Source organism: Panthera leo, chromosome C1, assembly GCF_018350215.1.
Source record: "Panthera leo isolate Ple1 chromosome C1, P.leo_Ple1_pat1.1, whole genome shotgun sequence".
NCBI lineage: Eukaryota > Metazoa > Chordata > Mammalia > Carnivora > Felidae > Panthera > Panthera leo.
Genome location: NC_056686.1, coordinates 73,491,991 through 73,508,816, shown reverse-complemented (window position 1 = coordinate 73,508,816; position 16,826 = coordinate 73,491,991). Strand labels below are relative to the sequence as shown.

The following is a 16,826-nucleotide window of genomic DNA, read 5'->3' as shown; positions in this document are numbered from 1 at the left end:
TTACATTAAAAATATTTACCCAGTTTTGGATATTTAATGTTATTTTGGTGTGCTGTATGAATACATTTTTCCTCTACTCATTACTGCCATGACTATGTCAGACTTTTTAAAACTTATTTGGGTCAAGGTATTCAGTAAGCACTGTTTTTTCACTCTATTAGAGGTCATTAGTTCTCAAACAACTTTTTATTGCCTTTTAAAAATAGGTATTCTATTGGCTTTTTCCCGGTGATCTGGGGTCCTGCCAATCCTCCACAGATCTTCACATGTTATCATTCTTGGCTCTGTGATCACATCAATTATTTTCTTGGCAAATCCAAGGTAGAGTTGGTCAAGCTCAACTCACATAAAAATATGTAACACCCCAAAGTAAATTGTAGGCTAGTTCAAGTTCTTTTTGAACTTTAATTTTTATCTTAGCCTTCTAGGTTAGGTACTTCTCTATAGTTACTTTCTCTTGTGATCACGCTATTCTGTACACACATGGGACTGCCAAGAGGCTTAGGGAACAATTTAAAATCATCCAAAGCCCTTAACACTATTAAATCCGACTTGATCCATGAAGAATAATTAGCAAGGTCTGGGGAACTTGTATGGGAATTTACCTATTTACAGTTAGGTCTGTCTGTTTGTGAAGAGCCAGATGAGTGGTAGCCAGATTCAGATAAGCATTTAGAGCAATTCTAAGACAGCCATATAGTCTCTTAACTCAAGATGATGGACAGGACCTACATTGCCTCCTTTCCATGCAAAATTCCTATTCAAACGACATTCACATATACAAATAAATACATCCTTGGCAGCACTTGAAACAAGCCAAAAAAAGGATGAGAAAGGGGGATGACGTTAGCAGGCCAGAAAGTCCAACAAAGTCTTCGAAGCTAGGAAGTAGGTTGATTATATTGTTAGATAAACTCTAACTGAGTAAATCACAACCCAAAATACATACATAGAAAAGAGATGTAGTGGAGGGAGGATTCAGTTGCTTTAAAACATCTCTGGAGAGGCTCCAGACAGGTATAGATAGGAAAAAATTGCCAAGGGGTAGCAATAAAAGCTTATAACAGGAAGACTATCTTCAGAACAGCTGTGCTAGGGAGCCCCTCTTCTTCCTCTGCATATGTAATAAGTGGTGTAGATGGCAGATGTGCTGCCCAAGCTTGTTAATGTCCTAGAAAGAAAAAGCCACTTGTCAGTAGGGTTTACCCTTTGACGCAGAGACTAAAGGCAGCCCTCCCATTCAGAACACTGGCCTTTTGGGTAAAATGGTCCATTCGACCTCAAAGGATACAAATGCCAGCTACTATAAACAGAACCATATTAGAAATACAGTCCTTTACAACCCCAGATTAATAATGAACCAACGATTACCAGATATGCAGGGGAAGTTAAGTAGAACAAAAAGAAAGACAAAGATGAACAAACAGAAAAACTGCCCACAGAAGAGACAGTGGTAATGGAAGGAATAAAAGAGAACATTAAAATGTTCTAATTAGTATCCTCAAAATTTCAACAATATATTGTATTTGTAATATAAAAAGAGACTGCTATGACTTCTTGAAAATTAAAAAAAATAATACAATCGATCATCTAAAAATAACTGTAAGCTGAACAAAACAGGCGGAAGACTGAAATTTAATTTGGAAGGTGGAATTAATAAAACGTTCTATGATGGAAAGTAAGAAAAACACAAAAATATATGCACAAAACGCCATTTCAAGAACTATAAAGCCTCACTATTCAAAATGTGATCCACACACCAGCAGGATCAGCATCATCTGTCTCATTAGAAATGCAGAGTCATGGGCCTCAGTTAAGACTCTATTTAAGTCTAAGTTAAGTCTAAGTTAAGACTTACTGACTCAGATTCTTCCATTTGAAAAGATTTCCGAGTAATTCGCATGCATTAAAACTTGAAAAGCCCTGATATAGAGCACATATCCAAAAGGTCTTAGGCATATCTAAAAGCTGGTTTAGAGGAAGACAACATAAACAATGAAAGAGTTGAAATAACCAAAGAAATAACCAAAGAAAACAGATGAAGAAAATTTCCCAGACCTAGAAAAAACATGAACTCAACGACTGCCAAACTTGACCAAACGTCAAGTGAAAAAAAGTGCATTAGATACATATTTGTAAAATTTCAGAACAAAGCTTGGAAAGAAAAATTCTAAAAGGCATCAAAGGGAAAAAAACAGTGTTTGCTCAAAAAGAAATGACCATCAGATGGACATCAACGCCTTCCCAACAACAGGGGTCCTAAAAGCCTATAAAGCAATTGTAAACACAGAATACTATACCAAGTGCAATTATAAATAAAATTTAAGTGAAGAATAAAGGCATTTTAGACATAAAGAGTTCAAATAGTCTACTTCTCATCTACCTTTAAAAAAAAATATTACGAGGATGTACTCCAGTAACATGAAAAAATAATCCAAGAAAGAGGAAAAAAAGCAATCTTAGAACAGTTTAATCTAATCCAGAGGTACAATGAAAGAAATCTCAGAATGAGCAGTAGACCCAAAAAGTAATGAGTAGAAATTAGAAAGAGACTAGAGGACTTTATGGAGAAAAAAAAAAATTTTTTTTTTTGGAGGTGAGTGGAGGATGGTAGTGTGCATAAAAAGAAAGTCATGTTAAAATATGAAGCAAACTAAAACATGACATTATTTTGAACAATTGTTGAGATATATAACATATTAATGTATAATGTGCATTGTATTTAATTTATAAATAATATATAATATTAACTATACTATTTCTAGGTTCATCTTTCAGATTTTGCTGTTTACAACTCTATGAAATGATACTGCTTTCTTCCTGTGCCTAAATATACTACGTGGTTATAGAAAGAGTAATATTCCTAATGTTTATATATTGATCATTTCAGATATTCCTATTTTAAAATCAAACTATAGACAATGTTTGAAAGGCACTGGATATAGAAGGAAATGTAATGGTACAATGTGTCAGTGTAAATTATTAAAATATTTGCATGTAAATTGCTTTAAACTCAAAAAAATGTAAAACATCATAATTTAGTTGACAGAAGGCAGCAGGGAAAAAGAAAAGAAGAAAATATAGGTGCACTGATTTCCTCACCTCACTTAGCATGGGGAAAATAGAGCCAGTCTTAAGCTGGTGATTGAAAAACATAGATTAATTATAATGCTAAGTAACAAAGATAACCAGTAGAAAGATGAAAACAAACAAAGAAACAAACAAAAAAAAAAGAACAACAAAAATCCTGAACTTAGGAGCAAATAGGGGAGAAGGGAAAAAGTAAGAGTATATGAAATTTCACATCTTTCATCCAGAAATCCATAGATACTATCCGAAGTCTTAAGAAAATCAAGAATACAATGTGTTCTTTAGAAATATGATGGTAAATATCCAAAGGGATATTGGTAAATATCCAATTGAAGTCATTAACTTTGGAAATCTTTGGAGATCAGTAAAGGGCAGTGAGGATAAATTTTACTTTCCATCCACTTCCCATCTATGCAAGTTTGAATATTTTAACCATTATAACTGTTTTAACCAATGTATGTATGTATAACATTTAAAGCAAAAAATAAAAAATAAAAATGAAAAACTTCAATGGAACTTACATGATATTTAGTTCTACTAAACAGAATAAGCACAGAAAATTTACCACCAAGTATTTGGTGACTCAACAAATTTTTTGAGCACCTACTCTGTGTGTGTTCCTGTGCTAACCACTGAGTCTACAACAGTGAGCCAGACAGATGCGCCCCCTATCATGACAGAGATTACTATCTACCCATAAGGACAGGCATTAAACAAATAGTTACATGAATACATATAAGGACAGGCATTAAACAAATAATTACACAAATACATTGCTCAATGCACTTGTGTCACACGCTGTGAAGGGTAAGTATATAAGAAAGTAAGTTATATGAGAAAGTATAACGGGAATTTAAGTCTGGGAAACCACGCTGCTTTGGGCAAAGCTGCGTATAGCAATTCAGAAATTTGAATTCTTGGTACTAACATGTAAAAGTTACTGGACATACAGGAAATAACCAGTAAGAGACAACTGTTTAGCTAGCAACTAGTGCTCACTTTGGCAGCACATATACTAAAATTGGAACGAAGGGCGCCTTGGGTGACTCGGTTGAGCGTCCAACCTGGCTCAGATCATGATCTCTCGGTTCGTGGGTTTGAGGCTCACGTCAGGCTCTGCACTGACAGTGCAGAGCCTGCTTGAGATTCTCTCTCTCCCCCTCTCTCTCTGACCCTCCCTGGCTCGTGTTTTCTCTCTCTCTCTCAAAATAAATAAACTTAAAATAATAATAATAAGATAAAGTGGGAATGATACAGAAGAGATTAGCCTGGTCCCTGCGTAAGAATGACATGCAAACCTATGAAGCATTCCAATTATTTTTTAAACAGACAAAAATTAAAAAAATTAAAAAACAAAAGCAACTGAACTAGTTCCCACTTATTCAAAGTCCTGTCCCTTGTTCTATATAACTCAAAAAGCATTTACAGATTTCCATGGTTTTAAGTTTTCTGAGCTCAAGAAACTTTTTCCCAAAAATGAATCAAATCATTTTTTTTTTTCAAAAAAGTAATATATTGAAAGCTGACAATCTGGCAATCTGCTGTAAGGCTAGGTAAAGATCAATCCACTTTACCATGTTAAAAAAAAAAATAATAAGCATAGTATTTCCAGAACTGTCAAGAACTTCAAGTTGTGAAGGAAGTAATTTGATCTCGTGCACTTAAACACTATTTACTTACCCATTTCCATCAGCATTCACTCATATAAACTAAGTGTGAGGACCAGAAAGCATATTTTTATTCAACCTGTATCCAACTGGGATACAGAATCGAGTGTGAGAAAGTAGCGTAGGTCTTCTGGTATAACCTGAGGGCTAGGCAGACTGGGAGGCCTGTCCTGAGCAGAAGAGGAGTTTGGGGGACACAAAAGGAGAATTTTAGTTAAATAATTAAGAGACCGTTTTATAATTAAATAAAAGTAGCACTAGTGGCCCTTGAAACAGTCTGGGCTTTCTCACATGTCATGTCAAAAGTGACATATGGTAAAGCTCATTATCAATCGCCAGGACCCCAAAACGGGCCACCTCCACAACAATGAACCTGCGCCCTTCCTTACATCTACCTGACTCTGATCCCTACAGCCATTCTAACTGCACTCAGACATCTCAGCTTTCACACCACTTTGGGGTGTCTGGTTTAGCAACCTGTTAACCAGATCAGACTGGGAGGGCAGGTTGGTACCCTTTGTTACCGGTTGTTCCTTTGGAAAGAATCGATTAATGTCTATTCCAAGCCCAAAACTCCATATGGGCAGACGCATTGGACAGAATACACAGAAAGGGTTCATTTTTTGTGCAAAGCAAGCGAAGTCTATCAAGCAAAAAGTTTTCTTTCCCACAAATAAGAAAGCTATACTTCATCTTGTTTACTATGGTTTTTAAAATGACAAATGCAATAATAGATGAATCAAAGTCTTTTAACATAGAAAAATCAACAGATGCTACATTGCTGATTGCCTCTATGTGCGTCTCAATCTTGGAAAGTTTGCCAAACCCCTACAAAACTGAAGTTAGGATAATAATTTCAAAGAAGTTTAAATTTCAGATTGACTTCCTTGGGAAACCCCAAAAGACAGCAGTATTCATTCCTCAGTGTTCCTTGGTTGTTGTTTTCTTCTTTTCTTTTTTGGAGGTATGGGGGGAATATTTTGTTTTTGTTAAATCACTTCCAGTGTCATAATCATCCTCATAATCCCTGTTTTGGAGAATACATGATATTTTGTAATAGCTTATCCCAGAATCATCTTAGAAACATGTATACAGCATTTACTATGTGCCAGAACCCTAACTGCTTTATATATATTAACTCGTGTTACTACTTATACAGCCCTAGATGGTTGGTCGTTCAGAGAGGTTATGTAACTTATCCAAAGTCACACAGCCACATAGGTGGCCAAGCTTGCCTTTGGACCCAAGCAGCATTCTGGTACGTAAAGGGCTCTGGAAGATAAAGCATAACTTGTAGATAAATATCATATTTTCACTTTGACTTTCAATATTGTTTCATCATTTATCTTGAGGCGTGGCAAGCCTCAGGTGTCAGCTGTTCCTCTGCCTCTTGAACATTCTCTCCCTTCCCCCTTGGCTCTCTACCTGAATTTCTGGCCTGCCTGTCAGATAGTTAATGATCTGCACACAAACACTTACATGAGCTAGTGGAGCTAAGCCTTTAAAAGAATCCTAGGGGAATCCTTTAAAGACTCTTTTACAATATGAATAATCACCCCCTAATTTATTCATCTGTAAATTTTTGTTTTCACATAATAGATTTTCTCCGGGCAGGGCCAAACTGAATTACGTTTTCTTAGCTCTTCACAGATGCATCAGCTTTGCTTTGCCATTTTGTGATTCAAGAAAGCCTATTATTTTAACATCCGCAACAACCATTCTCCTTTTAGAGTTTATAAAAGTGAAAGATACGTGGCACAAAAACTCTTTGTCAGGGAATATTTCTCGCAAAATGGAAATTTTAGCTCCTCTTACTTACTTGGAATGCTTATTTGTTCAGACACAGGACAGTGAAAATAAAATTTAAGTGTCCAGAATATTATTTCTATCCATTTTAATTTTGTCAGGCCAGACCCAGTTTCCATAGCAGATGAAATTAAATTTTTATATCAACTCGCTTTCTCACTTTAACATCCAGAAATTTGCTGTTCCCTATGCTCAGACTTTTGAGTAAATATCAGCTAACCCTGATTGCTTCAATCACCTCTTTGCCTGTTTGACCGATCTTCCAGCTCTAATGAGTCCCACCCTCTGGCAGATTCAGTTTTCTGAGATCAGCAACAAAAACCAGACTAAAGCATAACTTCATGGACTTTGAAAAATAACCAAGGAGACTCAGTCTAAGCAGACATTCCAAAGTTGCCACGGGTCAGTCAATGATATGAATTCAGAACTTCCCCCTGGGAGCATGGAGTGGCTTTTGTCTCCCTTGCTGAACCCCACATTTTGATCTGAAGTACTCCCCTCAAGTTCAAGGTTCAGATTTAGCTCCTCTGTTATGATACGGTAACTTGACACAATTAATGGCAAGCAGTGGAGATAAACATTAATGAGGATGGCCTGTTTGCTTTTCCCTGAGGTCTCTGAAACACATTTTCTAAACTCTTCCATGTGGTCCAGATCGTGTCATGGATTTGTTAACTTTGCAATACATTTGATTGAAACATCATAATTCTTTCCATGACAATAGTGTCTGATGTTACAGATGCCCAAGCAGCAAGGTCAGTAGTTGACAGATGGAAGTTGGAGCCAAGCAATTACGTTTCCCAAACCATTACAAAGAATGTAACTGAAGAAAGGTAGGGCCCGGCCTAAAACACACCAAACAAGAACAAGCACAAAAATAATTGCTTCAGATTTAATGAATCTCTCCTTGATATGACAACCAATCCAAGAGTCTCTGAATTCCCTTCCTCTGGTAAAAGCCGAAACATTTTTGAGGTGGTGGCCGTTTATCTAAATGATTGTTTTTCCTCCGTCAGTCTTTAGGCTTAATCTCATTTGCTTTTATGGATATGGGAACCCTTCTGAATAGCTTTTAACCTTTTAAAAGTTGCCTTGACCTAAAGAGCCTAAAAAATTTTTTAATACAATATTGAATAAAAATTGAACAATTGAGTGCTTTTCTTACCAGCAGTCTGCATGCAGTGCTCTGGGTCCCGGAGCAGAGTTTCTGTCTGAAGAAAAAAATTAAAATACCTGTGTATAGCTTGCTTCTAGCAGAAACCTTCAGCTCTGACCTCTGTTTCATTGGCTCCATTGTTCCTTCTGCCACCGCAATATATTGGCTTTCTCTTTTCCAAAGAAAGAGTGTGCTTTATCCTGCAGCACGTCAGCTTCAAAGGACTCTTTACTTCGAGTGTCCAACGCATCATTACGGTAAATTTAAGAAATTCTCTACTTAAGATTGTCTCTTTCAATTGCGTGCAATGTAGGTAACTTCATGACTAAATGTTATAAACCAAGCCTTTTGTTGGCCTTGTTTTCTTTTGGTTCCCCCCCCCGCCGCCCCCCACCGTAGTGTCTAGGACATTTTCTATTTTGTGTTCAGGAAGATGCAGGACAAGAAGACGATACACAAATACAACTCGCTTTTTTGTTTAATCTTTGTGTCGTGGAACTTAATCACCAAATTAAAAACAAGATGGCGTCCCCGCCATTCTGGGCAAAGGGATGAGGGCCCTCCCCGCCGGAAGCCAGACCCGGGGTGGCTCCTGCTGGAAGCCCAGAGAGAAGGGCCTTCCCTGGAAGAGCCACCGCCCACCTGGCAGATCCCGCTACGATCCACACTCCCACATCCGGAGCCTGGGAAGCCCTGTTGTGGGGAATGTCAGTCGGCTGACATTCTGCCTCCTGCTCTATCTGAGAGGGGATCTGCATTTTCTAAGCCAGTTGGCAGCATGCACCACAAACAGCAACGCACCGCAGGCCTGCGGTATAGACTGTCACCCTGTGATAAGTGTGCCAGCTCAGTGGTGCAAAGGTTTTCAGACACCCTCCCTTGGGCTATCATTCTCCTCCTCCTCCTCCCCTCTCCCTCGCACACTGAGCATCAGGCTCTCAAGTGCCCTTCTCCAAGTAGTAGCAATAACCCATCCCGGCCAGTGATGCTTAAAATTGAACCATGGTTCAGGGGAGCAGTAGGCTCTCCCTGCGAGCACCCTAATGTGTTAAACAGCCATGCCAGGTAGCCCTCTCCCTTCTCAGAATCAACTACTTAGAGAGACCATCTGTCAGTGGAAGTTAGTTTTCAGGCAAGTTCTCTAACCTAGCATTTGAAGGATAAACAAACGTGTACTTATATAGTTTCCTTTAAGAGCAGTATCTCCCTAAATGTCCACTCAAGCTGCCTGCTTCTACTGTGGGCCTAGACACGGGAGAGGAGGCCAGGTTTTGGAGCCCGTCTGGTGACTGAGCATGTACCTCCGACATGACCACGTTTGTACAGCTGAGGTTTGACATGCGGGGCTCTTTAGACGGTTGGACTTATTTCATTTGGCACCATGATTGCCTCAAATGATACATATTTTCAGGGAAAGAAACACTGCGAAAGTAAACTTGAACCAATAGGGACATTTATTCTCCAGGTTTAAAATTAATTTCCTGTATTTCTCTGGCTTTAAAAAAAAAATTCTATTGGAACTGCAACTTTATGAGAAGAAAAATCAGAAACTATTTCTTTTACACTGAGCCCTGTATCAGATGAAATGGAAATGTAAGGATTTCCTTAGCGTTAACCCACTGGAATTCTCCAGCTGAGAACTGAGGTCTGCAGGCTGTTTTAGGTTAAGACCTTGCTCCACTCCATGTTAGGTAATCAGATGTCATTTAGGCAAAATAAATGAGAAGTACTCAAGGAATCAGAAGAGGTGAAAGAGCAGAATCTGGTTTGGATAAAAGTTTAATTCTTCAGTTCCAAGAGGCATAGCCCTTCGAAGATGCTGAGCAAAGTCAGACAGGAGTGGCCGAGTAATGGAGATGGATGCAGCTTGTTATCAGCAAGCCGTTTGCTAGGGCTTGACGTAACCTTAAACATTGCAGATAGCTCAATGGCACTTGCCACTAAACCCCTAATTAATGAATAGCCGGCCCTAAATTAACAATGTGCATTTACAGATGAATTCTGGGCACTCATTAAATGATGTTCAAATACCAAGCAGCAACCGTTGGCTTATTCCTGCAGGATTGCTCCAGCCACTGGGTGTTTGAGAGGAGTTTCCAGCAGGGCTTTCCCGTCTGCTGGGCCTAGACACCAGCTGTGGAGCAGAAAGGGACGCCGTTCTCAGGAGGTATGGGGGCAAAGAGACGCGAGCTCAGTTTTGAGCGGTAACACCTGTGCTGCCATGTTTAGGGGATCAGAAACAATCTCATATTTAGCTGCCGCTGCCAGTAAAAGTTTTTAAAAAAAGGAAAGAAAGAAGAAAGAGAGAGAGAGGAAGGAAGGGAGGGTGAAAGAAGAAAAAGAAAGAAACAAAGAAACAAAGAAAGAGGAGAGAGAGAAAGAAAGAAAGAAAAGAAAGAAAGAAGGAAGGAAAGAAAGAAGGGGAAAGAAAGGAAGAAAGTTTGAATCCTAACCAACTCTGCCAAGGCAGGAATGAGACTTTTCAGAGAGCGGCTCCACAGTACACTTTCGTGGGCGGGCTGGAATGTACTCTGGGGGCGGAGGGTTTAGACAATGTGTAGATTTGTTTGGCAAAAGCTTCATTAATAAACAATTAAGGGCTTGTGGTGAGGGAGCCGGGTCTGGCTGCGGCTGAAGTCCTGACTGGCCTTGCGCTGAAGCGGGAGACCCAGCCTGAAAGCCCAGGCGCTGTGACCAGAGCCAACCGAAAACGCTGTCTGCAGCAAACAGTAGCCAAGCTAATTATCTAGCACCTTCTGTGGGGGGGTTTCCTCTGGATTTCGAGGAATTGAAAGGGGGAGCCTCGGGCTTGTAATGTAACCAGGATGTAGCCCCCATGTGGGAAGGTGTATATATGACTATTAAAGAATATTATTACCTTCAAATCACGCAGAAGTAAAATAAAGATGGAAGCCAAGTATGAGTAAGAAATTGGAAAGTAAATTAGGTGGAAAAAAACATTTCTTAAACTTTTGTGGGAGGTGGCAATAAAAAAAAGATTCTCGCAGAGCTTTGGTAGAATGAATTTAAGGGGAGAGGATGTTCTGCAAACATCTCCCTTTGAGTCATGTCTGCTCAGGCTAACATCCCCAGACGGAGCCCTTGTGTTGTGAAGGGAAAGCATCTTTGGTTTGAGAGCAGTCACCCTCCGGAAGCACCCATGCTAAAGAAAGCACAGCTGCCTGCCCACCGAGGGCACAGGGCAGAGGCTGTGGAACGGCCTGGGCAAATTCCCCACACTGCAGTGCCAAGATCCATGTATGGTCAAAAGCAAAGGCAACTTTATGAGAAGAAAAATCCTGTTTCTATGGATCATTTCCGCATCAGGCTTTTCCAAAACGGATTTGTGTACGTTTAGGGACAGGGTCTTCCTATGGCCCCATAGAGGCAGTATAAAAGCAAACCAGTTGCCAAAACCAAAAATAAAAATAAAAAAAAATAAACCTCTTAATTTCAAAATGCTGAAAGGACTTGTGTGGGGGCAGAGGCTCAGGGACAGGGATTGCTGTACTCTCTGCGTCTGCCACCTAAATATTCCTAAGTAATTAATGGGTAGGAATTGAACTGAAGGGGTGGGGGGGGAACAGGTGTTTCCCTTTTCCCAAGGGCATTTCTCATTTATTATATATCTAGTCAAAAGTTTCTTTTTGAGCAGACTTTGTCACATCCAGCCAAACAGCGGCTGTGTGAAAAAAGCACCTTAAGCAATCATTTTAAGAGCTGCCCTCATTCCACATTGTATGACTGAATACAAATCCTTTATTCTTCCCAGTTTGATGATGAAATGGAGATTTAACCTCTGCTTGCCATCATTATCAGTTCACTGAGTTTCTGAGTATAAACCACAAAGCTCCTGAAAATGTAAGTTACTGGATGTTTGCCCTCGCCCCATTCCCCCCACGCCCGAAGCAACCCAAATACAGAGCTTACTGGGAGGGGAGAAGATCAATAGGAAATGGTTTCTTATTACAACATTCCCCTGGATTTCTCAGAACTCCATCCATAGTGGATTTCTAGTCCCAGTGGTCATACAATTAGGAAAAAAAAAGTGAACTTCAGACAATAAAAGAGAATGAGCAAAGGACAGACACGAATCACAGTATCTTTTTCTGCCTCCATTATAAGCTGTGTAACCCAGCTCATCATGGCATATATGTGTAGGCCACATTCCCTCAGGTTTCAAAAGCCTGATGGTTCAATCAGAAATGTATGTCATAGTAAAACAACAAAAGAACTGTCCTTTACATACCCTCACTGGCAACATCTCGAGATCCCCAGTCCCTCTTCTGATTCAAGGGGTCCCTGAGGTGTGTCTCATGTGTTTTCCAAATCACTGCAAGTGTCCCCTGCTTCCACCTTATGGCATTTCTTCAACTTTCTCTTGTCATTCTTGACTCCTAGAATGATGCTCCAGATGTTAAAATTGACTTCAATCCTCTAGCCAGATATTTCCACCCCACAGTCTCTTTTAAGAGTCTGACATTGGCCTCGAGAAGCTTTTCTGGACCTAAATTAAAGGAGCCCATTCTTCCTTAGTCTAACATATTATCTAGGAAGTTAAAGGCTAGCCGTTTATTCTTGGGAGGGTCTTCTCCTTGGGGGACAAGCCGTCAATTCCAACCCGACAGCTGTTAATCATCTGCTCTGTCCAAAGAAAGCTTCACCAGCTCATTTCGCTAACCCAGATAAACATGTCTAGATATGTCCATATAAACAGTGGAGACCCTCACTCTGTGATCCTCAAATACGCATGGCTAGGCGAAACGATTTTACCAAAAATGTTGTTACTGGGACCCCTGGGTGGCTCAGGTGGTTAAGTGTCTGACTCTTGATTTCAGTTCAGGTCATTATCGACTTGTTCATGGGATTGAGCCTCGTGTCAGGCTCTGCACTGAACGTGGAGCCTCCTTGGTATTCTCTCTCTCCCTCTCTCTTTGCCTCTGCCCCGTGTACCTGTGTGCACAGGCGCACTCTCTGTCTCTCTCAAAATAAATAAATAAATTTTTAAAAAATGTTGCTACATGCAGGATAACTCATTGACCCAGTTGTTAGCCTTATCCTGTGACACTACTGTTATTGTAGGGCTGCCTCTCATATTAAGGAAATCCTATTTGCTGTAACAAAAGAACCCCAAGATGCATTAATTGATCAAAGACAACAGTTTATTTCCCACTCAGAAAAAAAAACAACAAACAACAAACAACAAAAACAAAAGAACAGAAGAGGCTCTTTTTCAAGAAATCATCCAGGGTCCCAGACTCCACATTATAGCTCCATGACCTTTAACACATGGCTCCTAAGGTCACTATGCTCTTTTACATCAAACTGAGAGAAGGGAAAAGAGAGACATACTATTTCTTGATGCTCTTGAATCAGCATCAACACACTGCATGCAATGCATTGGTGAAAACCAATTACGTAATCCCTCCTAAATATAAGGGGTGAGGAGATGAAAATAGAGTCCATGGCTGGGAAATCATTTCCAAGCAATAACTCTACACCCTGGAAAAGGAACAGAAATGTTTAGGAAAGCCAAGCACCTCTGCCAGATCACTAGGTTGATATATACATGCATGTATATGTAACAATTGTACATATTGTTTACATGTATATAAACAAAAGTACTATAATGTGTATATTCAATTCCAATTTGCCCTTATTTTGAATTCTTCATGTTCCAGGTGATTTATCCTACTTACGTCATACCATAAGCCTAAAATGAAACAGGTGCACTTTCCAAAATGAGAAAGTATGGAATCTTAAGAAAACTGTTGAAGGATAAACATAAGTTAGAAAAGATGACATCAATAGGAATGGTAGAGTGAGGACCTCCAAAACTCTGCTCCATTATAAGGCAAGAGCAACACTGGCAAAAAAGTTGCAGAATCAAAATTTTCCATCTCCGGAAATTTTTTAAAATTTATTTATTTTGAGAGAGAGAGTGCAAAGGCACCCACCCAAAGGTGAGCAAAGGAGGGGCAGAGAGAGAGGGAAAGAGAGAGAGATATTCTCAAGCAGTCTGCCCAACACAGGGCTTGATGTCATGACAGTGAGATCATGACCGTGAGATCATGACCTGATCCAAAGCCAAGAGTCAGATGCTTAATCCACTGAGCCATCCAGGCTCCCCTCAAAACTCTGGAAATTAACCAAAGGCTTGCATTGAGGAGTGTTTCCTCAAAATAAAAAAATAAAAAATTAAAAAAAAGCTGAATCTCCATAAGAAAAGCAAGCTTTGTGGTATTATAACTTGCTCTATTCCCATCCCACTCTCCTCAATGCTGATGTAACCTTGAAAACCAACAGTCACACAATTACAGTAAAAACCAACAGCTTAGCCACCACTGGAAGGGTCCCAGTGAACTGTCATTATTTTACCAGTCTGCTAGTTTCCTAAAACCCCCCACTTGAAGGACTATCTGTACCTGACCTGACTCAGAGCTTACTTAGGGTGAACAGCCTTTTCTCAGAAGGTGTTTATCAAAAACAATCAACAGCAATTGTATTACATGGCAGTTACCTGAAGCAATGATAATAGTTGGGGCAAACAAGAAGCTAACCAAAAAAATTAAAAATCTTGGGAATGAAATATTCATTGCAGCTTTAAAGATTCTGACGTATTTCTGGGAATCTAGAAATCCATGTGCGTATATAGAGCTGTACACATGTCTAGGTAAAAGCTAAGGAGGCCCTAAACTCACATGTCTGGCTAATCTTGAGAGTCTCCAGGAGCAAGATGCAAAGGCTAATGTAGAGTTGTAAACCTCCAGTGGACCCCAATACACATGCAAATCCCTTCAGCAAAGGCTGGGAGACTTACTGGTTCCAGGTATTTAAGAAAAACTCTTCCCAATCATCAGATATCCACCAAGCTAACTGAAAAGAGATGTCAGGAGCTAAACAATGACAAATAAAACAGATTTACAAAATTAATTCAAGTGGGTCACTAAGTAAACAAACAACAAAAAATTCTGGGTCTGATTTCCAGAATTGCCATGTTATATTATTTCAAATGTCTATTGTTCAACAAAGTCGTGAAACATGCAAAAGGAACAAGAAAGTATGGACCATACAAGGGTAAAAAAAATTAGTCAAGAGAAATTGTCCCTGAGGAAGATCAGATATAGACTTAGTAGGCAAAGACTTTAAATCAGATATTTTAAATATATTCAAAGAACTAAAGGAAACCACGTTTAAAGAACTAAAGAAAAGTATGAGAATGATGTCTAACCAAATAGAAAATATCAATAAAGACATAGATTTTTATATTTTGAAAACACAAGTAGAAATTCTGGGAGTTGAAAAGTACAATAATTGAAGTAAAAAATTCAGTACAATTCACTCATCATCAGATTTGAGCTGGCAGAAGAAAGAATCACTGAACTTGATGATTGAGATTATCCAATCTGAAACAGAAAGAAAAAAAATGAAGGAAAATGAATAGTCTCAGATACTTGTGGCACACCAAAAAGGGTATCAACATATGCAAACTGGGAGTCCCAGTAGGAGAGGAGAGAGGAGCTAGCAGAAAAAAAATATTTGAAGAAATAATGGTCCCAACTTCCCAAATATGATGAAAAACATTAACCCATACATCCAAGAAGCTCAATCCTAGGATAAACTCAAAGGGATCATTCACCTGGATAAAATGCAATGAAATTTTTGAAAGACAATGAGAAAATCTTGAAAGCAGCAAGAGTGAAGTAATTCATCATGTACAAGGAATCACCGTGAAGGTTAACATTTTATTTTTTATTAAAATACCATAGAGGCCAGGAGGAAGTGAGTAACATATTCAAAGTGTTTGCGGCAGGGGGTGGGGGGTGGGGAGGGCAGAAAAAAGACTTATCAAGCAACAATTCTATATCCATGAAAACTATCCTTGAGAACTAAAAAAAAAAAAAAAAAAAAAATTAAAATATTCCCAGGTGAACAAAGTAGAGAATTTGTCACTAGCTGACATACCCTATAAGAATACTAACGGGAATCCTTTATGATGAAGCAAAAGGACACTAGATAGTAAAACAAATCCAACAAACCCACATGAAGTGGAGAGCACTGGTAAAGGTGACTACACAGATAAATATATATAATCTGTATATATTATATTATATTATATTATATTATATTATATTATATATATATAATAATATATAAATATATAAATATTAAAAAAATTATTTTCTGTTTGTAAGTCTTTCCTTTGATAAGATTTAAAATTGGGGCACCTGGGTGGCTCAGTCGGTTAAGCATCTGACTTCAGGTCAGGTCACGATCTTGCGGTCCGTGTGTTTGAGCCCCGCATCGGGCTCTGTGCTGACAGCTCAGAGCCTGGAGCCTGCTTCCGATTCTGTGTCTCCCTCTCTCTCTGCCCCTCCCCTGCTCATGCTTTGTCTCTCTCTGTCTCTCGAAAATAAATAAATATTAAAAAAAATTTTAAATAAAACTGCATTATGAAATAATTGTAGCTGTTATTAGGCAAATAATATAAAAAATGTCATTTGTATGACGATAATATGATGAAGGAGAGGGGTGGGAATGTAGCTAGGAAGAAAGTTTTTGCACACTATTGAAATTAAGTTGGTTTTCATACAAACTGTGTTAAATTATGATGTTAATTGTACTCCTCATGGCAACCATTAGGAAAATAATTCTAAAAATATAGTAAAAGAAACAACAAGGGGATTAAGATGCCACACTAGAAAATACTTATTTAACACAGAAGTTATTAACAGAAAAAAATGGGAACGGAAAAGACATATGACATACAGAAAACAAATTCCATCAGTATGAAATGTCCACAATAGGCAAACCTATAGAGCTAGAAAATAAATTCATGATTACAGGAGTTACAGAGTGGGTAAATGGGTCTTAATTGCTAAGTAAGGGCTACAGATTTACAAAAATCTTGGCACTATATCATGTGCACTATCCTTTTTTATGTACTCTAGGTGGAAAAAAAAGTGTATACTGAAAAAAGCAAGGAGTCAGCATCAGAAATACCTTCAATCAAATCTTCACTCACCTGTAACCCATGATGTGTGTGTGTGCATGTGTGAGAAATATTGATAAGTTAAAATGTCTTACAATTTTTAAATCAATATAAT

At 38.8% G+C, this 16,826-nt stretch overlaps 1 non-coding gene across 1 annotated transcript; it reads left to right on the top strand.

Moving 5' to 3' along the window:
* Positions 1-4,306: 4,306 nt before the first annotated feature.
* Positions 4,307-4,410, top strand: LOC122228991. The gene has a single exon (XR_006206868.1). It is a non-coding gene; the product is annotated as a U6 spliceosomal RNA (small nuclear RNA).
* The last annotated feature ends 12,416 nt before the right edge of the window (positions 4,411-16,826 follow it).